The sequence below is a fragment of the Solea solea genome, chromosome 2 (assembly GCF_958295425.1).
Source record: "Solea solea chromosome 2, fSolSol10.1, whole genome shotgun sequence".
NCBI classification, from domain to species: domain Eukaryota; kingdom Metazoa; phylum Chordata; class Actinopteri; order Pleuronectiformes; family Soleidae; genus Solea; species Solea solea.
The window spans coordinates 14,689,082-14,713,719 of record NC_081135.1 but is presented as its reverse complement, the minus strand read 5'-3'; positions in this window follow the sequence as shown (position 1 = coordinate 14,713,719).

Here is a 24,638-nt window from a genome sequence, read left to right as displayed (position 1 = left end):
TGGGACCCCAAACGACAAATGAAATATTCACACTCCTGCGACCTGTAGAAATGTAGTTCCTCCAAAACTTCCACTCTGGCCAAAGGGTTTAAGACTGTATAGAGTCTGACATGACCTGATTTTCAGTTTTTGGACACAGGACTTTGGGCTTTTTTCCCACGGCCAAAAGAAACTGCCAAAAACACAGTCTGTAAAATTCAAACGTAAGAAAGGTGGGAAACTGTCTTTTCTTCAATAATTCCTAAAGGCAATGAGCCCGGATGTTGATTTCTCCTTATGTGTATCAGGGACTCCTGGCTGATCCAGGGTGCCGAGTTTCAGACCTGTGCAACCTTCGGAAAGGTCAAAGGTCAGCCGTTCGGGTGTGTTTTTTGTAATAATTCCTAAAAGCATTGAGCCAGGAGTCTGATTTTTCCGTATGTGTATCAGGGACTAAGGCTGATCCAGGGTGCCAAGTTTCAGACCTGTGCAACCTTCGAAAAGGTCAAAGGTCAGCCGTTCGGGTGTGTTTTTTGATTCATGATTTCACTGTTTGAATGTGTCTTCTATTTTTGTCTGTTTTTGTGCGCATTCAGCTGAAATACGACTGTTTTCTGATTTTTTTCATTTTTTTATTGTCCCATAACATAAACCTCACAAATAAAGTTAACATCTCATAAGATATAGTTATATACCTTCAGTATTTGATTTTGCAATGATTTCACTGTTTGAATGTGTTTTTCTATTTTTGTCTGTTTTTGTGCGCATTCAGCTGGAATACGACTGTTTTCTGATTTTTTTCATTTCTTTATTGTCCCATAACATAAACCTCACAAATAAAGTTAACATCTCATAAGATCTAGTTATATACCTTCAGTGTTTGATTTTGCAATGATTTCACTGTTTGAATGTGTCTTCTATTTTTGTCTGTTTTTGTGCGCATTCAGATGGAATACGACTGTTTTCTGATTTTTTTCATTTTTTTATTGTCCCATAACATAAACCTCACAAATAAAGTTAACATCTCATAAGATATAGTTATATACCTTCAGTGTTTGATTTTGCAATGATTTCACTGTTTGAATGTGTTTTTCCATTTTTGTCTGTTTTTGTGCGCATTCAGCTGGAATACGACTGTTTTCTGATTTTTTTTCATTTTTCTACTGTCCCATAACATAAACCTCACAAATAAAGTTAACATCTTATAAGATATTCTTCGGTACCCTCAGTGTTTGATTTTGCAATGATTTCACTGTTTGTATGTGTTTTTCTATTTGTCTCTGTTTTTGTGCGCATTCAGCAGGGATACGGCTGTTTTCCTATTTTTTTTCATTTTTCTACTGTCCCATAACATAAACCTCACAAATAAAGTTAACATCTTATAAGACATACTAATGTACCCTCGTCGTTCCGCTCGTCTTGGGACCCCAAACGACAAATGAAATATTCACACTCCTGCGACCTGTAGAAATGTAGTTCCTCCAAAACTTCCACTCTGGCCAAAGGGTTTAAGACTGTATAGAGTCTGACATGACCTGATTTTCAGTTTTTGGACACAGGACTTTGGGCTTTTTTCCCACGGCCAAAAGAAACTGCCAAAAACACAGTCTGTAAAATTCAAACGTAAGAAAGGTGGGAAACTGTCTTTTCTTCAATAATTCCTAAAGGCAATGAGCCCGGATGCCGAGTTTCAGACCTGTGCAACCTTCGGAAAGGTCAAAGGTCAGCCGTTCGGGTGTGTTCTTTGTAATAATTCCTAAAGCCATTGAGCCAGGAGTCTGATTTTTCCGTATGTGTATCAGGGATTTAGGCTTATCCCGGGTGCAGAGTTTCAGACCTGTGCAACCTTCGGACAGGTCAATGGTCAGCCGTTCAGGTGTGTTTTTTGTAATAAATCCTAAAGGCATTAAGCCAGGAGTCTGCTTTTTCCGTGTGTGTATCAGGGACTAAGGCTAATCCACGGTGCCGAGTTTCAGACCTGTGCAACCTTCGGAAAGGTCAAAGGTCAGCCGTTCGGGTGTGTTTTTTGTAATAATTCCTAAAGGCATTAAGCCAGGATTCTGATTTTTCCGTATGTGTATCAGGGATTTAGGCTTATCCTGGGTGCCGAGTTTCAGACCCGTGCAACCTTTGGAAAGGTCAATGGTCAGCCGTTCGGGTGTGTTTTTTGTAATAATTCCTAAAGGCATTGAGTCAGGAGTCTAATTTTTCCGTATGTGTATCAGGGACTAAGGCTGATCCAGGGTGCTGAGTTTCAGACCTGTGCAACCTTCGGAAAGGTCAAAGGTCAGCCGTTCGGGTGTGTTTTTTGTAATAATTCCTAAAAGCATTGAGCCAGGAGTCTGATTTTTCCGTATGTGTATCAGGGACTAAGGCTGATCCAGGGTGCCAAGTTTCAGACCTGTGCAACCTTCGAAAAGGTCAAAGGTCAGCCGTTCGGGTGTGTTTTTTGATTCATGATTTCACTGTTTGAATGTGTCTTCTATTTTTCTCTGTTTTTGTGCGCATTCAGCTGGAATACGACTGTTTTCTGATTTTTTTCATTTTTTTATTGTCCCATAACATAAACCTCACAAATAAAGTTAACATCTCATAAGATATAGTTATATACCTTCAGTATTTGATTTTGCAATGATTTCACTGTTTGAATGTGTTTTTCTATTTTTGTCTGTTTTTGTGCGCATTCAGCTGGAATACAACTGTTTTCTGATTTTTTTCATTTTTTTATTGTCCCATAACATAAACCTCACAAATAAAGTTAACATCTCATAAGATCTAGTTATATACCTTCAGTGTTTGATTTTGCAATGATTTCACTGTTTGAATGTGTCTTCTATTTTTGTCTGTTTTTGTGCGCATTCAGATGGAATACGACTGTTTTCTGATTTTTTTCATTTTTCTACTGTCCCATAACATAAACCTCACAATAAAGTTAACATCTTATAAGATATTCTTCGGTACCCTCAGTGTTTGATTTTGCAATGATTTCACTGTTTGTATGTGTTTTTCTATTTGTCTCTGTTTTTGTGCGCATTCAGCAGGGATACGGCTGTTTTCCTATTTTTTTTCATTTTTCTACTGTCCCATAACATAAACCTCACAAATAAAGTTAACATCTTATAAGACATACTAATGTACCCTCGTCGTTCCGCTCGTCTTGGGACCCCAAACGACAAATGAAATATTCACACTCCTGCGACCTGTAGAAATGTAGTTCCTCCAAAACTTCCACTCTGGCCAAAGGGTTTAAGACTGTATAGAGTCTGACATGACCTGATTTTCAGTTTTTGGACACAGGACTTTGGGCTTTTTTCCCACGGCCAAAAGAAACTGCCAAAAACACAGTCTGTAAAATTCAAACGTAAGAAAGGTGGGAAACTGTCTTTTCTTCAATAATTCCTAAAGGCAATGAGCCCGGATGTTGATTTCTCCTTATGTGTATCAGGGACTCCTGGCTGATCCAGGGTGCCGAGTTTCAGACCTGTGCAACCTTCGGAAAGGTCAAAGGTCAGCCGTTCGGGTGTGTTTTTTGTAATAATTCCTAAAAGCATTGAGCCAGGAGTCTGATTTTTCCGTATGTGTATCAGGGACTAAGGCTGATCCAGGGTGCCAAGTTTCAGACCTGTGCAACCTTCGAAAAGGTCAAAGGTCAGCCGTTCGGGTGTGTTTTTTGATTCATGATTTCACTGTTTGAATGTGTCTTCTATTTTTGTCTGTTTTTGTGCGCATTCAGCTGAAATACGACTGTTTTCTGATTTTTTTCATTTTTTTATTGTCCCATAACATAAACCTCACAAATAAAGTTAACATCTCATAAGATATAGTTATATACCTTCAGTATTTGATTTTGCAATGATTTCACTGTTTGAATGTGTTTTTCTATTTTTGTCTGTTTTTGTGCGCATTCAGCTGGAATACGACTGTTTTCTGATTTTTTTCATTTCTTTATTGTCCCATAACATAAACCTCACAAATAAAGTTAACATCTCATAAGATCTAGTTATATACCTTCAGTGTTTGATTTTGCAATGATTTCACTGTTTGAATGTGTCTTCTATTTTTGTCTGTTTTTGTGCGCATTCAGATGGAATACGACTGTTTTCTGATTTTTTTCATTTTTTTATTGTCCCATAACATAAACCTCACAAATAAAGTTAACATCTCATAAGATATAGTTATATACCTTCAGTGTTTGATTTTGCAATGATTTCACTGTTTGAATGTGTTTTTCCATTTTTGTCTGTTTTTGTGCGCATTCAGCTGGAATACGACTGTTTTCTGATTTTTTTTCATTTTTCTACTGTCCCATAACATAAACCTCACAAATAAAGTTAACATCTTATAAGATATTCTTCGGTACCCTCAGTGTTTGATTTTGCAATGATTTCACTGTTTGTATGTGTTTTTCTATTTGTCTCTGTTTTTGTGCGCATTCAGCAGGGATACGGCTGTTTTCCTATTTTTTTTCATTTTTCTACTGTCCCATAACATAAACCTCACAAATAAAGTTAACATCTTATAAGACATACTAATGTACCCTCGTCGTTCCGCTCGTCTTGGGACCCCAAACGACAAATGAAATATTCACACTCCTGCGACCTGTAGAAATGTAGTTCCTCCAAAACTTCCACTCTGGCCAAAGGGTTTAAGACTGTATAGAGTCTGACATGACCTGATTTTCAGTTTTTGGACACAGGACTTTGGGCTTTTTTCCCACGGCCAAAAGAAACTGCCAAAAACACAGTCTGTAAAATTCAAACGTAAGAAAGGTGGGAAACTGTCTTTTCTTCAATAATTCCTAAAGGCAATGAGCCCGGATGTTGATTTCTCCTTATGTGTATCAGGGACTCCTGGCTGATCCAGGGTGCCGAGTTTCAGACCTGTGCAACCTTCGGAAAGGTCAAAGGTCAGCCGTTCGGGTGTGTTTTTTGTAATAATTCCTAAAAGCATTGAGCCAGGAGTCTGATTTTTCCGTATGTGTATCAGGGACTAAGGCTGATCCAGGGTGCCAAGTTTCAGACCTGTGCAACCTTCGAAAAGGTCAAAGGTCAGCCGTTCGGGTGTGTTTTTTGATTCATGATTTCACTGTTTGAATGTGTCTTCTATTTTTGTCTGTTTTTGTGCGCATTCAGCTGAAATACGACTGTTTTCTGATTTTTTTCATTTTTTTATTGTCCCATAACATAAACCTCACAAATAAAGTTAACATCTCATAAGATATAGTTATATACCTTCAGTATTTGATTTTGCAATGATTTCACTGTTTGAATGTGTTTTTCTATTTTTGTCTGTTTTTGTGCGCATTCAGCTGGAATACGACTGTTTTCTGATTTTTTTCATTTCTTTATTGTCCCATAACATAAACCTCACAAATAAAGTTAACATCTCATAAGATCTAGTTATATACCTTCAGTGTTTGATTTTGCAATGATTTCACTGTTTGAATGTGTCTTCTATTTTTGTCTGTTTTTGTGCGCATTCAGATGGAATACGACTGTTTTCTGATTTTTTTCATTTTTTTATTGTCCCATAACATAAACCTCACAAATAAAGTTAACATCTCATAAGATATAGTTATATACCTTCAGTGTTTGATTTTGCAATGATTTCACTGTTTGAATGTGTTTTTCCATTTTTGTCTGTTTTTGTGCGCATTCAGCTGGAATACGACTGTTTTCTGATTTTTTTTCATTTTTCTACTGTCCCATAACATAAACCTCACAAATAAAGTTAACATCTTATAAGATATTCTTCGGTACCCTCAGTGTTTGATTTTGCAATGATTTCACTGTTTGTATGTGTTTTTCTATTTGTCTCTGTTTTTGTGCGCATTCAGCAGGGATACGGCTGTTTTCCTATTTTTTTTCATTTTTCTACTGTCCCATAACATAAACCTCACAAATAAAGTTAACATCTTATAAGACATACTAATGTACCCTCGTCGTTCCGCTCGTCTTGGGACCCCAAACGACAAATGAAATATTCACACTCCTGCGACCTGTAGAAATGTAGTTCCTCCAAAACTTCCACTCTGGCCAAAGGGTTTAAGACTGTATAGAGTCTGACATGACCTGATTTTCAGTTTTTGGACACAGGACTTTGGGCTTTTTTCCCACGGCCAAAAGAAACTGCCAAAAACACAGTCTGTAAAATTCAAACGTAAGAAAGGTGGGAAACTGTCTTTTCTTCAATAATTCCTAAAGGCAATGAGCCCGGATGCCGAGTTTCAGACCTGTGCAACCTTCGGAAAGGTCAAAGGTCAGCCGTTCGGGTGTGTTCTTTGTAATAATTCCTAAAGCCATTGAGCCAGGAGTCTGATTTTTCCGTATGTGTATCAGGGATTTAGGCTTATCCCGGGTGCAGAGTTTCAGACCTGTGCAACCTTCGGACAGGTCAATGGTCAGCCGTTCAGGTGTGTTTTTTGTAATAAATCCTAAAGGCATTAAGCCAGGAGTCTGCTTTTTCCGTGTGTGTATCAGGGACTAAGGCTAATCCACGGTGCCGAGTTTCAGACCTGTGCAACCTTCGGAAAGGTCAAAGGTCAGCCGTTCGGGTGTGTTTTTTGTAATAATTCCTAAAGGCATTAAGCCAGGATTCTGATTTTTCCGTATGTGTATCAGGGATTTAGGCTTATCCTGGGTGCCGAGTTTCAGACCCGTGCAACCTTTGGAAAGGTCAATGGTCAGCCGTTCGGGTGTGTTTTTTGTAATAATTCCTAAAGGCATTGAGTCAGGAGTCTAATTTTTCCGTATGTGTATCAGGGACTAAGGCTGATCCAGGGTGCTGAGTTTCAGACCTGTGCAACCTTCGGAAAGGTCAAAGGTCAGCCGTTCGGGTGTGTTTTTTGTAATAATTCCTAAAAGCATTGAGCCAGGAGTCTGATTTTTCCGTATGTGTATCAGGGACTAAGGCTGATCCAGGGTGCCAAGTTTCAGACCTGTGCAACCTTCGAAAAGGTCAAAGGTCAGCCGTTCGGGTGTGTTTTTTGATTCATGATTTCACTGTTTGAATGTGTCTTCTATTTTTCTCTGTTTTTGTGCGCATTCAGCTGGAATACGACTGTTTTCTGATTTTTTTCATTTTTTTATTGTCCCATAACATAAACCTCACAAATAAAGTTAACATCTCATAAGATATAGTTATATACCTTCAGTATTTGATTTTGCAATGATTTCACTGTTTGAATGTGTTTTTCTATTTTTGTCTGTTTTTGTGCGCATTCAGCTGGAATACAACTGTTTTCTGATTTTTTTCATTTTTTTATTGTCCCATAACATAAACCTCACAAATAAAGTTAACATCTCATAAGATCTAGTTATATACCTTCAGTGTTTGATTTTGCAATGATTTCACTGTTTGAATGTGTCTTCTATTTTTGTCTGTTTTTGTGCGCATTCAGATGGAATACGACTGTTTTCTGATTTTTTTCATTTTTCTACTGTCCCATAACATAAACCTCACAATAAAGTTAACATCTTATAAGATATTCTTCGGTACCCTCAGTGTTTGATTTTGCAATGATTTCACTGTTTGTATGTGTTTTTCTATTTGTCTCTGTTTTTGTGCGCATTCAGCAGGGATACGGCTGTTTTCCTATTTTTTTTCATTTTTCTACTGTCCCATAACATAAACCTCACAAATAAAGTTAACATCTTATAAGACATACTAATGTACCCTCGTCGTTCCGCTCGTCTTGGGACCCCAAACGACAAATGAAATATTCACACTCCTGCGACCTGTAGAAATGTAGTTCCTCCAAAACTTCCACTCTGGCCAAAGGGTTTAAGACTGTATAGAGTCTGACATGACCTGATTTTCAGTTTTTGGACACAGGACTTTGGGCTTTTTTCCCACGGCCAAAAGAAACTGCCAAAAACACAGTCTGTAAAATTCAAACGTAAGAAAGGTGGGAAACTGTCTTTTCTTCAATAATTCCTAAAGGCAATGAGCCCGGATGCTGATTTCTCCTTATGTGTATCAGGGACTCCTGGCTGATCCAGGGTGCCGAGTTTCAGACCTGTGCAACCTTCGGAAAGGTCAAAGGTCAGCCGTTCGGGTGTGTTTTTTGTAATAATTCCTAAAGGCATTGAGCCAGGAGTCTAATTTTTCCGTATGTGTATCAGGGATTTAGGCTTATCCCGGGTGCAGAGTTTCAGACTTGTGCAACCTTCGGAAAGGTCAATGGTCAGCCGTTCAGGTGTGTTTTTTGTAATAAATCCTAAAGGCATTAAGCCAGGAGTCTGCTTTTTCCGTGTGTGTATCAGGGACTAAGGCTAATCCACGGTGCCGAGTTTCAGACCTGTGCAACCTTCGGAAAGGTCAAAGGTCAGCCGTTCGGGTGTGTTTTTTGTAATAATTCCTAAAGGCATTAAGCCAGGATTCTGATTTTTCCGTATGTGTATCAGGGATTTAGGCTTATCCTGGGTGCCGAGTTTCAGACCCGTGCAACCTTTGGAAAGGTCAATGGTCAGCCGTTCGGGTGTGTTTTTTGTAATAATTCCTAAAGGCATTGAGTCAGGAGTCTAATTTTTCCGTATGTGTATCAGGGACTAAGGCTGATCCAGGGTGCTGAGTTTCAGACCTGTGCAACCTTCGGAAAGGTCAAAGGTCAGCCGTTCGGGTGTGTTTTTTGTAATAATTCCTAAAAGCATTGAGCCAGGAGTCTGATTTTTCCGTATGTGTATCAGGGACTAAGGCTGATCCAGGGTGCCAAGTTTCAGACCTGTGCAACCTTCGAAAAGGTCAAAGGTCAGCCGTTCGGGTGTGTTTTTTGATTCATGATTTCACTGTTTGAATGTGTCTTCTATTTTTCTCTGTTTTTGTGCGCATTCAGCTGGAATACGACTGTTTTCTGATTTTTTTCATTTTTTTATTGTCCCATAACATAAACCTCACAAATAAAGTTAACATCTCATAAGATATAGTTATATACCTTCAGTATTTGATTTTGCAATGATTTCACTGTTTGAATGTGTTTTTCTATTTTTGTCTGTTTTTGTGCGCATTCAGCTGGAATACAACTGTTTTCTGATTTTTTTCATTTTTTTATTGTCCCATAACATAAACCTCACAAATAAAGTTAACATCTCATAAGATCTAGTTATATACCTTCAGTGTTTGATTTTGCAATGATTTCACTGTTTGAATGTGTCTTCTATTTTTGTCTGTTTTTGTGCGCATTCAGATGGAATACGACTGTTTTCTGATTTTTTTCATTTTTCTACTGTCCCATAACATAAACCTCACAATAAAGTTAACATCTTATAAGATATTCTTCGGTACCCTCAGTGTTTGATTTTGCAATGATTTCACTGTTTGTATGTGTTTTTCTATTTGTCTCTGTTTTTGTGCGCATTCAGCAGGGATACGGCTGTTTTCCTATTTTTTTTCATTTTTCTACTGTCCCATAACATAAACCTCACAAATAAAGTTAACATCTTATAAGACATACTAATGTACCCTCGTCGTTCCGCTCGTCTTGGGACCCCAAACGACAAATGAAATATTCACACTCCTGCGACCTGTAGAAATGTAGTTCCTCCAAAACTTCCACTCTGGCCAAAGGGTTTAAGACTGTATAGAGTCTGACATGACCTGATTTTCAGTTTTTGGACACAGGACTTTGGGCTTTTTTCCCACGGCCAAAAGAAACTGCCAAAAACACAGTCTGTAAAATTCAAACGTAAGAAAGGTGGGAAACTGTCTTTTCTTCAATAATTCCTAAAGGCAATGAGCCCGGATGCTGATTTCTCCTTATGTGTATCAGGGACTCCTGGCTGATCCAGGGTGCCGAGTTTCAGACCTGTGCAACCTTCGGAAAGGTCAAAGGTCAGCCGTTCGGGTGTGTTTTTTGTAATAATTCCTAAAGGCATTGAGCCAGGAGTCTAATTTTTCCGTATGTGTATCAGGGATTTAGGCTTATCCCGGGTGCAGAGTTTCAGACTTGTGCAACCTTCGGAAAGGTCAATGGTCAGCCGTTCGGGTGTGTTTTTTGTAATAATTCCTAAAGGCATTAAGCCAGGAGTCTGATTTTTCCGTATGTGTATAAGGGACTAAGGCTAATCCAGGGTGCCAAGTTTCAGACCTGTGTAACCTTCGGAAAGGTCAAAGGTCAGCCGTTTAGGTGTGTTTTTTGGAATAATTCCTAAAGGCATTAAGCCAGGAGTCTGATTTTTCCTTATGTGTATCAGGACCTAAGGCTGATCTAGGGTGCCGAGTTTCAGACCTGTGCAACCTTTGGAAAGGTCAAAGGTCAGCCGTTCAGGTGTGTTTTTTGTAATAATTCCTTAAGGCATTAAGCCAGGAGTCTGATTTTTCCGTATGTGTATCAGGGACTAAGGCTGATCGAGGGTATTTTAATCTTTTTTCTACTGTCCTATAATATGAAGTTAACATCTTATAAGGTATATTGATGTACCCTCAGTGTTTGAATTTATAATGATTTCACTGTTTGGATGTGTTTTTCTATTTGTGTCTGTTTTTGTGCGCATTCAGCAGGGATACGGCTGTTTTCTGATTTTTTTCATTTTTTTATTATCCCATAACATAAACCTCACAAATAAAGTTAACATCTCATAAGATATAGTTATATACCTTCAGTGTTTGATTTTGCAATGATTTCACTGTTTGAATGTGTCTTCTATTTTTGTCTCTGTTTTTGTGCGCATTCAGCTGGAATACGACTGTTTTCTGATTTTTTTCATTTTTTTATTGTCCCATAACATAAACCTCACAAATAAAGTTAACATCTCATAAGATATAGTTATATACCTTCAGTGTTTGATTTTGCAATGATTTCACTGTTTGAATGTGTTTTTCTATTTTTGTCTGTTTTTGTGCGCATTCAGCTGGAATACGACTGTTTTCTGATTTTTTTTCATTTTTCTACTGTCCCATAACATAAACCTCACAAATAAAGTTAACATCTCATAAGATATAGTTATATACCTTCAGTGTTTGATTTTGCAATGAGTTCACTGTTTGAATGTGTCTTCTATTTTTGTCTCTGTTTTTGTGCGCATTCAGCAGGGATACGGCTGTTTTCTGATTTTTTTCATTTTTTTATTGTCCCATAACATAAACCTCACAAGTAAAGTTAACATCTCATAAGATATAGTTATATACCTTCAGTGTTTGATTTTGCAATGATTTCACTGTTTGAATGTGTTTTTCTATTTTTGTCTGTTTTTGTGCGCATTCAGCTGGAATACGACTGTTTTCTGATTTTTTTTCATTTTTCTACTGTCCCATAACATAAACCTCACAAATAAAGTTAACATCTCATAAGATATAGTTATATACCTTCAGTGTTTGATTTTGCAATGAGTTCACTGTTTGAATGTGTTTTTCTATTTTTGTCTGTTTTTGTGCGCATACAGCTGGAATACGACTGTTTTCTGATTTTTTTTAATTTTTCTACTGTCCCATAACATAAACCTCACAAATAAAGTTAACATCTTATAAGATATTCTTCGGTACCCTCAGTGTTTGATTTTGCAATGATTTCACTGTTTGTATGTGTTTTTCTATTTGTCTCTGTTTTTGTGTGCATTCAGCAGGGATACGGCTGTTTTCATATTTTTTTTCATTTTTCTACTGTCCCATAACATAAACCTCACAAATAAAGTTAACATCTTATAAGACATACTAATGTACCCTCGTCGTTCCGCTCGTCTTGGGACCCCAAACGACAAATGAAATATTCACACTCCTGCGACCTGTAGAAATGTAGTTCCTCCAAAACTTCCACTCTGGCCAAAGGGTCTAAGACTGTATAGAGTCTGACATGACCTGATTTTCAGTTTTTGGACACAGGACTTTGGGCTTTTTTCGCACGGCCAAAAGAAACTGCCAAAAACACAGTCTGTAAAATTCAAACGTAAGAAAGGTGGGAAACTGTCTTTTCTTCAATAATTCCTAAAGGCAATGAGCCCGGATGCTGATTTCTCCTTATGTGTATCAGGGACTCCTGGCTGATCCAGGGTGCCGAGTTTCAGACCTGTGCAACCTTCGGAAAGGTCAAAGGTCAGCCGTTCGGGTGTGTTTTTTGTAATAATTCCTAAAGGCATTGAGCCAGGAGTCTAATTTTTCCGTATGTGTATCAGGGATTTAGGCTTATCCCGGGTGCAGAGTTTCAGACCTGTGCAACCTTCGGAAAGGTCAATGGTCAGCCGTTCGGGTGTGTTTTTTGTAATAATTCCTAAAGGCATTAAGCCAGGAGTCTGATTTTTCCGTATGTGTATAAGGGACTAAGGCTAATCCAGGGTGCCGAGTTTCAGACCCGTGCAACCTTTGGAAAGGTCAAAGGTCAGCCGTTCGGGTGTGTTTTTTGTAATAATTCCTAAAGGCATTGAGCCAGGAGTCTGATTTTTCCGTATGTGTATCAGGGATTTAGGCTTATCCCGGGTGCAGAGTTTCAGACCTGTGCACCCTTCGGAAAGGTCAAAGGTCAGCCGTTCGGGTGTGTTTTTTGTAATAATTCCTAAAGGCATTAAGCCAGGAGTCTGATTTTTCCGTATGTGTATCAGGGACTAAGGCTGATCGAGGGTATTTTAATCTTTTTTCTACTGTCCTATAATATGAAGTTAACATCTTATAAGGTATATTGATGTACCCTCAGTGTTTGAATTTATAATGATTTCACTGTTTGGATGTGTTTTTCTATTTGTGTCTGTTTTTGTGCGCATTCAGCAGGGATACGGCTGTTTTCTGATTTTTTTCATTTTTTTATTATCCCATAACATAAACCTCACAAATAAAGTTAACATCTCATAAGATATAGTTATATACCTTCAGTGTTTGATTTTGCAATGATTTCACTGTTTGGATGTGTCTTCTATTTTTGTCTGTTTGTGCGCATTCAGATGGAATACGACTGTTTTCTGATTTTTTTCATTTTTTTATTATCCCATAACATAAACCTCACAAATATAGTTAACATCTCATAAGATATAGTTATATACCTTCAGTGTTTGATTTTGCAATGATTTCACTGTTTGTATGTGTTTTTCTATTTGTCTCTGTTTTTGTGTGCATTCAGCAGGGATACGGCTGTTTTCATATTTTTTTTCATTTTTCTACTGTCCCATAACATAAACCTCACAAATAAAGTTAACATCTTATAAGACATACTAATGTACCCTCGTCGTTCCACTCGTCTTGGGACCCCAAAAGACAAATGAAATATTCACACTCCTGCGACCTGTACAAATGTAGTTCCTCCAAAACTTCCACTCTGGCCAAAGGGTCTAAGACTGTATAGAGTCTGACATGACCTGATTTTCAGTTTTTGGACACAGGATTTTGGGCTTTTTTCCCACGGCCAAAAGAAACTGCCAAAAACACAGTCTGTAAAATTCAAACGTAAGAAAGGTGGGAAACTGTCTTTTCTTGAATAATTCCTAAAGGCAATGATCCCGGATGCTGATTTCTCCTTATGTGTATCAGGGACTCCTGGCTGATCCAGGGTGCCGAGTTTCAGACCTGTGCAACCTTCGGAAAGGTCAAAGGTCAGCCGTTCGGTTGTGTTTTTTGTAATAATTCCTAAAGGCATTAAGCCAGGAGTCTGATTTTTCCTTATGTGTATCAGGGACTAAGGCTGATCGAGGGTATTTTAATCTTTTTTCTACTGTCCTATAATATGAAGTTAACATCTTATAAGGTATATTGATGTACCCTCAGTGTTTGAATTTATAATGATTTCACTGTTTGGATGTGTTTTTCTATTTGTGTCTGTTTTTGTGCGCATTCAGCAGGGATACGGCTGTTTTCTGATTTTTTTCATTTTTTTATTATCCCATAACATAAACCTCACAAATAAAGTTAACATCTCATAAGATATAGTTATATACCTTCAGTGTTTGATTTTGCAATGATTTCACTGTTTGGATGTGTCTTCTATTTTTGTCTGTTTGTGCGCATTCAGATGGAATACGACTGTTTTCTGATTTTTTTCATTTTTTTATTATCCCATAACATAAACCTCACAAATATAGTTAACATCTCATAAGATATAGTTATATACCTTCAGTGTTTGATTTTGCAATGATTTCACTGTTTGTATGTGTTTTTCTATTTGTCTCTGTTTTTGTGTGCATTCAGCAGGGATACGGCTGTTTTCATATTTTTTTTCATTTTTCTACTGTCCCATAACATAAACCTCACAAATAAAGTTAACATCTTATAAGACATACTAATGTACCCTCGTCGTTCCACTCGTCTTGGGACCCCAAAAGACAAATGAAATATTCACACTCCTGCGACCTGTACAAATGTAGTTCCTCCAAAACTTCCACTCTGGCCAAAGGGTCTAAGACTGTATAGAGTCTGACATGACCTGATTTTCAGTTTTTGGACACAGGATTTTGGGCTTTTTTCCCACGGCCAAAAGAAACTGCCAAAAACACAGTCTGTAAAATTCAAACGTAAGAAAGGTGGGAAACTGTCTTTTCTTGAATAATTCCTAAAGGCAATGATCCCGGATGCTGATTTCTCCTTATGTGTATCAGGGACTCCTGGCTGATCCAGGGTGCCGAGTTTCAGACCTGTGCAACCTTCGGAAAGGTCAAAGGTCAGCCGTTCGGTTGTGTTTTTTGTAATAATTCCTAAAGGCATTAAGCCAGGAGTCTGATTTTTCCTTATGTGTATCAGGGACTAAGGCTGATCGAGGGTATTTTAATCTTTTTTCTACTGTCCTATAATATGAAGTTAACATCTTATAAGGTATATTGATGTACCCTCAGTGTTTGAATTTATAATGATTTCACTGTTTGGATGTGTTTTTCTATTTGTGTCTGTTTTTGTGCGCATTCAGCAGGGATACGGCTGTTTTCTGATTTTTTTCATTTTTTTATTATCCCATAACATAAACCTCACAAATAAAGTTAACATCTCATAAGATATAGTTATATACCTTCAGTGTTTGATTTTGCAATGATTTCACTGTTTGAATGTGTCTTCTATTTTTGTCTCTGTTTTTGTGCGCATTCAGCTGGAATACGACTGTTTTCTGATTTTTTTCATTTTTTTATTGTCCCATAACATAAACCTCACAAATAAAGTTAACATCTCATAAGATATAGTTATATACCTTCAGTGTTTGATTTTGCAATGATTTCACTGTTTGAATGTGTTTTTCTATTTTTGTCTGTTTTTGTGCGCATTCAGCTGGAATACGACTGTTTTCTGATTTTTTTTCATTTTTCTACTGTCCCATAACATAAACCTCACAAATAAAGTTAACATCTCATAAGATATAGTTATATACCTTCAGTGTTTGATTTTGCAATGAGTTCACTGTTTGAATGTGTCTTCTATTTTTGTCTCTGTTTTTGTGCGCATTCAGCTGGAATACGACTGTTTTCTGATTTTTTTCATTTTTTTATTGTCCCATAACATAAACCTCACAAGTAAAGTTAACATCTCATAAGATATAGTTATATACCTTCAGTGTTTGATTTTGCAATGATTTCACTGTTTGGATGTGTTTTTCTATTTGTCTCTGTTTTTTGTGCATTCAGCAGGGATACGGCTGTTTTCTGATTTTTTTCATTTTTTTATTGTCCCATAACATAAACCTCACAAATAAAGTTAACATCTTATAAGATATTCTTCGGTACCCTCAGTGTTTGATTTTGCAATGATTTCACTGTTTGTATGTGTTTTTCTATTTGTCTCTGTTTTTGTGTGCATTCAGCAGGGATACGGCTGTTTTCATATTTTTTTTCATTTTTCTACTGTCCCATAACATAAACCTCACAAATAAAGTTAACATCTTATAAGACATACTAATGTACCCTCGTCGTTCCGCTCGTCTTGGGACCCCAAACGACAAATGAAATATTCACACTCCTGCGACCTGTAGAAATGTAGTTCCTCCAAAACTTCCACTCTGGCCAAAGGGTCTAAGACTGTATAGAGTCTGACATGACCTGATTTTAAGTTTTTGGACACAGGACTTTGGGCTTTTTTCGCACGGCCAAAAGAAACTGCCAAAAACACAGTCTGTAAAATTCAAACGTAAGAAAGGTGGGAAACTGTCTTTTCTTCAATAATTCCTAAAGGCAATGAGCCCGGATGCTGATTTCTCCTTATGTGTATCAGGGACTCCTGGCTGATCCAGGGTGCCGAGTTTCAGACCTGTGCAACCTTCGGAAAGGTCAAAGGTCAGCCGTTCGGGTGTGTTTTTTGTAATAATTCCTAAAGGCATTGAGCCAGGAGTCTAATTTTTCCGTATGTGTATCAGGGATTTAGGCTTATCCCGGGTGCAGAGTTTCAGACCTGTGCAACCTTCGGAAAGGTCAATGGTCAGCCGTTCGGGTGTGTTTTTTGTAATAATTCCTAAAGGCATTAAGCCAGGAGTCTGATTTTTCCGTATGTGTATAAGGGACTAAGGCTAATCCAGGGTGCCGAGTTTCAGACCCGTGCAACCTTTGGAAAGGTCAAAGGTCAGCCGTTCGGGTGTGTTTTTTGTAATAATTCCTAAAGGCATTGAGCCAGGAGTCTAATTTTTCCGTATGTGTATCAGGGACTAAGGCTGATCCAGGGTGCCAAGTTTCAGACCTGTGCAACCTTCGGAAAGGTCAATGGTCAGCCGTTCGGGTGTGTTTTTTGTAATAATTCCTAAAGGCATTGAGCCAGGAGTCTGATTTTTCCGTATGTGTATCAGGGATTTAGGCTTATCCCGGGTGCAGAGTTTCAGACCTGTGCACCCTTCGGAAAGGTCAAAGGTCAGCCGTTCGGGTGTGTTTTTTGTAATAATTCCTAAAGGCATTAAGCCAGGAGTCTGATTTTTCCGTATGTGTATCAGGGACTAAGGCTGATCGAGGGTATTTTAATCTTTTTTCTACTGTCCTATAATATGAAGTTAACATCTTATAAGGTATATTGATGTACCCTCAGTGTTTGAATTTATAATGATTTCACTGTTTGGATGTGTTTTTCTATTTGTGTCTGTTTTTGTGCGCATTCAGCAGGGATACGGCTGTTTTCGGATTTTTTTAATTTTTCTACTGTCCCATAACATAAACCTCACAAATAAAGTTAAAATCTTATAAGATATAGTTATATACCTTCAGTGTTTGATTTTGCAATGATTTCACTGTTTGGATGTGTTTTTCTATTTGTCTCTGTTTTTGTGTGCATTCAGCAGGGATACGGCTGTTTTCGGATTTTTTTCATTTTTTTATTGTCCCATAACATAAACCTCACAAATATAGTTAACATCTCATAAGATATAGTTATATACCTTCAGTGATTGATTTTGCAATGATTTCACTGTTTGAATGTGTTTTTCTATTTGTGTCTGTTTTTGTGCGCATTCAGCAGGGATACGGCTGTTTTCGGATTTTTTTCATTTTTCTACTGTCCCATAACATAAACCTCACAAATAAAGTTAAAATCTTATAAGATATAGTTATATACCTCCAGTGTTCAATTTTGCAATGATTTCACTGTTAGTATGTGTTTTTCTATTTGTCTCTTTTTTTGTGCGCATTCAGCAGGGATACGGCTGTTTTCTGATTTTTTTCATTTTTCTACTGTCCCATAACATAAAGCTCACAAATAAAGTTAAAATCTTATAAGATCTAGTTATTTACCTCCAGTGTTTGATTTTGCAATGATTTCACTGTTTGAATGTGTTTTTCTATTTTTGTCTGTTTTTGTGCGCATTCAGCTGGAATACGACTGTTTTCTGATCTTTTTTCATTTTTCTACTGTCCCATAACATAAACCTCACAAATAAAGTTAACATCTTATAAGATATACTTATGTACCCTTGTCGTTCCGCTCGTCTTGGGACCCCAAACGACATATGAAATATTCACACTCCTGCGACCTGTAGAAATGTAGTTCCTCCAAAACTTCCACTTTGGCCAAAAAATCTAAGACTGTATAGAGTCTGACATGACCTGATTTTCAGTTTTTGGACACAGGACTTTGGGCTTTTTTCCCCCTGGCCAAAAAAAACTGCCATAAACACAGTCTGTAAAATTCAAACGTAAGAAAGGTGGGAAACTGTCTTTTCTTCAATAACTCCTAAAGGCAATGAGCCCGGATGCTGATTTCTCCGCATGTGTATCAGGGACTCCTGGCTGATCCAGGGTGCCGAGTTTCAGACCTGTGCAACCTTCGGAAAGATCAAAGGTCAGCCGTTCGGGTGTGTTTTTTGTAATAATTCCTAAAGGCATTAAGCCAGGAGTCTGATTTTTCCGTATGTGTATCAGGGACTAAGGCTAATCCAGGGTGCCGAGTTTCAGACCCGTGCAACCTTTGGAAAGGTCAAAGGTCAGCCGTTCGGGTGTGTTTTTTGTAATAATTCCTAAAGGCATTGAGCCAGGAGTCTAATTTTTCCGTATGTGTATCAGGGACTAAGGCTGATCCAGGTTGCCGAGTTTCAGACCTGTGCAATCTTCAAAAAGGTCAATGGTCAGCCGTTCGGGTGTGTTTTTTGTAATAATTCCTAAAGGCATTGAGCCAGGAGTCTGATTTTTCCGTATGTGTATCAGGGATTTAGGTTAATCTAGGGTGCCGAGTTTCAGACCTGTGAAACCTTCGGAAAGGTCAAAGGTCAGCCGTTTAGGTGTGTTTTTTGGAATAATTCCTAAAGGCATTAAGCCAGGAGTCTGATTTTTCCTTATGTGTATCAGGACCTAAGGCTGATCTAGGGTGCCGAGTTTCAGACCTGTGCAACCTTCGGAAAGGTCAAAGGTCAGCCGTTCGGGTGTGTTTTTTGTAATAATTCCTTAAGGCATTAAGCCAGGAGTCTGATTTTTCCGTATGTGTATCAGGGACTAAGGCTGATCGAGGGTATTTTAATCTTTTTTCTACTGTCCTATAATATGAAGTTAACATCTTATAAGGTATATTGATGTACCCTCAGTGTTTGAATTTATAATGATTTCACTGTTTGGATGTGTTTTTCTATTTTTGTCTGTTTTTGTGCGCATTCAGCTGGAATACGACTGTTTTCTGATTTTTTTTTCATTTTTCTACTGTCCCATAACATAAACCTCACAAATAAAGTTAACATCTTATAAGATATTCTTCGGTACCCTCAGTGTTTGATTTTGCAATGATTTCACTGTTTGTATGTGTTTTTCTATTTGTCTCTGTTTTTGTGCGCATTCAGCAGGGATACGGCTGTTTTCGGATTTTTTTCATTTTTTTATTGTCCCATAACATAAACCTCACAAATAAAGTTAACATCTCATAAGATATAGTTATATACCTTCAGTGTTTGATTTTGCAATGAGTTCACTGTTTGAATGTGTTTTTCTATTTTTGTCTGTTTTTGTGCGCATACAGCTGGAATACGACTGTTTTCTGATTTTTTTTCATTTTTCTACTGTCCCATAACATAAACCTCACAAATAAAGTTAACATCTTATAAGATATTCTTCGGTACCCTCAGTGTTTGATTTTGCAATGATTTCACTGTTTGTATGTGTTTTTCTATTTGTCTCTGTTTTTGTGTGCATTCAGCAGGGATACGGCTGTTTTCATATTTTTTTTCATTTTTCTACTGTCCCATAACATAAACCTCACAAATAAAGTTAACATCTTATAAGACATACTAATGTACCCTCGTCGTTCCGCTCGTCTTGGGACCCCAAACGACAAATGAAATATTCACACTCCTGCGACCTGTAGAAATGTAGTTCCTCCAAAACTTCCACTCTGGCCAAAGGGTCTAAGACTGTATAGAGTCTGACATGACCTGATTTTCAGTTTTTGGACACAGGACTTTGGGCTTTTTTCGCACGGCCAAAAGAAACTGCCAAAAACACAGTCTGTAAAATTCAAACGTAAGAAAGGTGGGAAACTGTCTTTTCTTCAATAATTCCTAAAGGCAATGAGCCCGGATGCTGATTTCTCCTTATGTGTATCAGGGACTCCTGGCTGATCCAGGGTGCCGAGTTTCAGACCTGTGCAACCTTCGGAAAGGTCAAAGGTCAGCCGTTCGGGTGTGTTTTTTGTAATAATTCCTAAAGGCATTGAGCCAGGAGTCTAATTTTTCCGTATGTGTATCAGGGATTTAGGCTTATCCCGGGTGCAGAGTTTCAGACCTGTGCAACCTTCGGAAAGGTCAATGGTCAGCCGTTCGGGTGTGTTTTTTGTAATAATTCCTAAAGGCATTAAGCCAGGAGTCTGATTTTTCCGTATGTGTATAAGGGACTAAGGCTAATCCAGGGTGCCGAGTTTCAGACCCGTGCAACCTTTGGAAAGGTCAAAGGTCAGCCGTTCGGGTGTGTTTTTTGTAATAATTCCTAAAGGCATTGAGCCAGGAGTCTGATTTGTCCGTATGTGTATCAGGGACTAAGGCTGATCCAGGGTGCCAAGTTTCAGACCTGTGCAACCTTCGGAAAGGTCAATGGTCAGCCGTTCGGGTGTGTTTTTTGTAATAATTCCTAAAGGCATTGAGCCAGGAGTCTGATTTTTCCGTATGTGTATCAGGGATTTAGGCTTATCCCGGGTGCAGAGTTTCAGACCTGTGCACCCTTCGGAAAGGTCAAAGGTCAGCCGTTCGGGTGTGTTTTTTGTAATAATTCCTAAAGGCATTAAGCCAGGAGTCTGATTTTTCCGTATGTGTATCAGGGACTAAGGCTGATCGAGGGTATTTTAATCTTTTTTCTACTGTCCTATAATATGAAGTTAACATCTTATAAGGTATATTGATGTACCCTCAGTGTTTGAATTTATAATGATTTCACTGTTTGGATGTGTTTTTCTATTTGTGTCTGTTTTTGTGCGCATTCAGCAGGGATACGGCTGTTTTCTGATTTTTTTCATTTTTTTATTATCCCATAACATAAACCTCACAAATAAAGTTAACATCTCATAAGATATAGTTATATACCTTCAGTGTTTGATTTTGCAATGATTTCACTGTTTGGATGTGTCTTCTATTTTTGTCTGTTTGTGCGCATTCAGATGGAATACGACTGTTTTCTGATTTTTTTCATTTTTTTATTATCCCATAACATAAACCTCACAAATATAGTTAACATCTCATAAGATATAGTTATATACCTTCAGTGTTTGATTTTGCAATGATTTCACTGTTTGTATGTGTTTTTCTATTTGTCTCTGTTTTTGTGCGCATTCAGCAGGGATACGGCTGTTTTCCTATTTTTTTTCATTTTTCTACTGTCCCATAACATAAACCTCACAAATAAAGTTAACATCTTATAAGACATACTAATGTACCCTCGTCGTTCCGCTCGTCTTGGGACCCCAAACGACAAATGAAATATTCACACTCCTGCGACCTGTAGAAATGTAGTTCCTCCAAAACTTCCACTCTGGCCAAAGGGTTTAAGACTGTATAGAGTCTGACATGACCTGATTTTCAGTTTTTGGACACAGGACTTTGGGCTTTTTTCCCACGGCCAAAAGAAACTGCCAAAAACACAGTCTGTAAAATTCAAACGTAAGAAAGGTGGGAAACTGTCTTTTCTTCAATAATTCCTAAAGGCAATGAGCCCGGATGTTGATTTCTCCTTATGTGTATCAGGGACTCCTGGCTGATCCAGGGTGCCGAGTTTCAGACCTGTGCAACCTTCGGAAAGGTCAAAGGTCAGCCGTTCGGGTGTGTTTTTTGTAATAATTCCTAAAAGCATTGAGCCAGGAGTCTGATTTTTCCGTATGTGTATCAGGGACTAAGGCTGATCCAGGGTGCCAAGTTTCAGACCTGTGCAACCTTCGAAAAGGTCAAAGGTCAGCCGTTCGGGTGTGTTTTTTGATTCATGATTTCACTGTTTGAATGTGTCTTCTATTTTTGTCTGTTTTTGTGCGCATTCAGCTGAAATACGACTGTTTTCTGATTTTTTTCATTTTTTTATTGTCCCATAACATAAACCTCACAAATAAAGTTAACATCTCATAAGATATAGTTATATACCTTCAGTATTTGATTTTGCAATGATTTCACTGTTTGAATGTGTTTTTCTATTTTTGTCTGTTTTTGTGCGCATTCAGCTGGAATACGACTGTTTTCTGATTTTTTTCATTTCTTTATTGTCCCATAACATAAACCTCACAAATAAAGTTAACATCTCATAAGATCTAGTTATATACCTTCAGTGTTTGATTTTGCAATGATTTCACTGTTTGAATGTGTCTTCTATTTTTGTCTGTTTTTGTGCGCATTCAGATGGAATACGACTGTTTTCTGATTTTTTTCATTTTTTTATTGTCCCATAACATAAACCTCACAAATAAAGTTAACATCTCATAAGATATAGTTATATACCTTCAGTGTTTGATTTTGCAATGATTTCACTGTTTGAATGTGTTTTTCCATTTTTGTCTGTTTTTGTGCGCATTCAGCTGGAATACGACTGTTTTCTGATTTTTTTTCATTTTTCTACTGTCCCATAACATAAACCTCACAAATAAAGTTAACATCTTATAAGATATTCTTCGGTACCCTCAGTGTTTGATTTTGCAATGATTTCACTGTTTGTATGTGTTTTTCTATTTGTCTCTGTTTTTGTGCGCATTCAGCAGGGATACGGCTGTTTTCCTATTTTTTTTCATTTTTCTACTGTCCCATAACATAAACCTCACAAATAAAGTTAACATCTTATAAGACATACTAATGTACCCTCGTCGTTCCGCTCGTCTTGGGACCCCAAACGACAAATGAAATATTCACACTCCTGCGACCTGTAGAAATGTAGTTCCTCCAAAACTTCCACTCTGGCCAAAGGGTTTAAGACTGTATAGAGTCTGACATGACCTGATTTTCAGTTTTTGGACACAGGACTTTGGGCTTTTTTCCCACGGCCAAAAGAAACTGCCAAAAACACAGTCTGTAAAATTCAAACGTAAGAAAGGTGGGAAACTGTCTTTTCTTCAATAATTCCTAAAGGCAATGAGCCCGGATGTTGATTTCTCCTTATGTGTATCAGGGACTCCTGGCTGATCCAGGGTGCCGAGTTTCAGACCTGTGCAACCTTCGGAAAGGTCAAAGGTCAGCCGTTCGGGTGTGTTTTTTGTAATAATTCCTAAAAGCATTGAGCCAGGAGTCTGATTTTTCCGTATGTGTATCAGGGACTAAGGCTGATCCAGGGTGCCAAGTTTCAGACCTGTGCAACCTTCGAAAAGGTCAAAGGTCAGCCGTTCGGGTGTGTTTTTTGATTCATGATTTCACTGTTTGAATGTGTCTTCTATTTTTGTCTGTTTTTGTGCGCATTCAGCTGAAATACGACTGTTTTCTGATTTTTTTCATTTTTTTATTGTCCCATAACATAAACCTCACAAATAAAGTTAACATCTCATAAGATATAGTTATATACCTTCAGTATTTGATTTTGCAATGATTTCACTGTTTGAATGTGTTTTTCTATTTTTGTCTGTTTTTGTGCGCATTCAGCTGGAATACGACTGTTTTCTGATTTTTTTCATTTCTTTATTGTCCCATAACATAAACCTCACAAATAAAGTTAACATCTCATAAGATCTAGTTATATACCTTCAGTGTTTGATTTTGCAATGATTTCACTGTTTGAATGTGTCTTCTATTTTTGTCTGTTTTTGTGCGCATTCAGATGGAATACGACTGTTTTCTGATTTTTTTCATTTTTTTATTGTCCCATAACATAAACCTCACAAATAAAGTTAACATCTCATAAGATATAGTTATATACCTTCAGTGTTTGATTTTGCAATGATTTCACTGTTTGAATGTGTTTTTCCATTTTTGTCTGTTTTTGTGCGCATTCAGCTGGAATACGACTGTTTTCTGATTTTTTTTCATTTTTCTACTGTCCCATAACATAAACCTCACAAATAAAGTTAACATCTTATAAGATATTCTTCGGTACCCTCAGTGTTTGATTTTGCAATGATTTCACTGTTTGTATGTGTTTTTCTATTTGTCTCTGTTTTTGTGCGCATTCAGCAGGGATACGGCTGTTTTCCTATTTTTTTTCATTTTTCTACTGTCCCATAACATAAACCTCACAAATAAAGTTAACATCTTATAAGACATACTAATGTACCCTCGTCGTTCCGCTCGTCTTGGGACCCCAAACGACAAATGAAATATTCACACTCCTGCGACCTGTAGAAATGTAGTTCCTCCAAAACTTCCACTCTGGCCAAAGGGTTTAAGACTGTATAGAGTCTGACATGACCTGATTTTCAGTTTTTGGACACAGGACTTTGGGCTTTTTTCCCACGGCCAAAAGAAACTGCCAAAAACACAGTCTGTAAAATTCAAACGTAAGAAAGGTGGGAAACTGTCTTTTCTTCAATAATTCCTAAAGGCAATGAGCCCGGATGCCGAGTTTCAGACCTGTGCAACCTTCGGAAAGGTCAAAGGTCAGCCGTTCGGGTGTGTTCTTTGTAATAATTCCTAAAGCCATTGAGCCAGGAGTCTGATTTTTCCGTATGTGTATCAGGGATTTAGGCTTATCCCGGGTGCAGAGTTTCAGACCTGTGCAACCTTCGGACAGGTCAATGGTCAGCCGTTCAGGTGTGTTTTTTGTAATAAATCCTAAAGGCATTAAGCCAGGAGTCTGCTTTTTCCGTGTGTGTATCAGGGACTAAGGCTAATCCACGGTGCCGAGTTTCAGACCTGTGCAACCTTCGGAAAGGTCAAAGGTCAGCCGTTCGGGTGTGTTTTTTGTAATAATTCCTAAAGGCATTAAGCC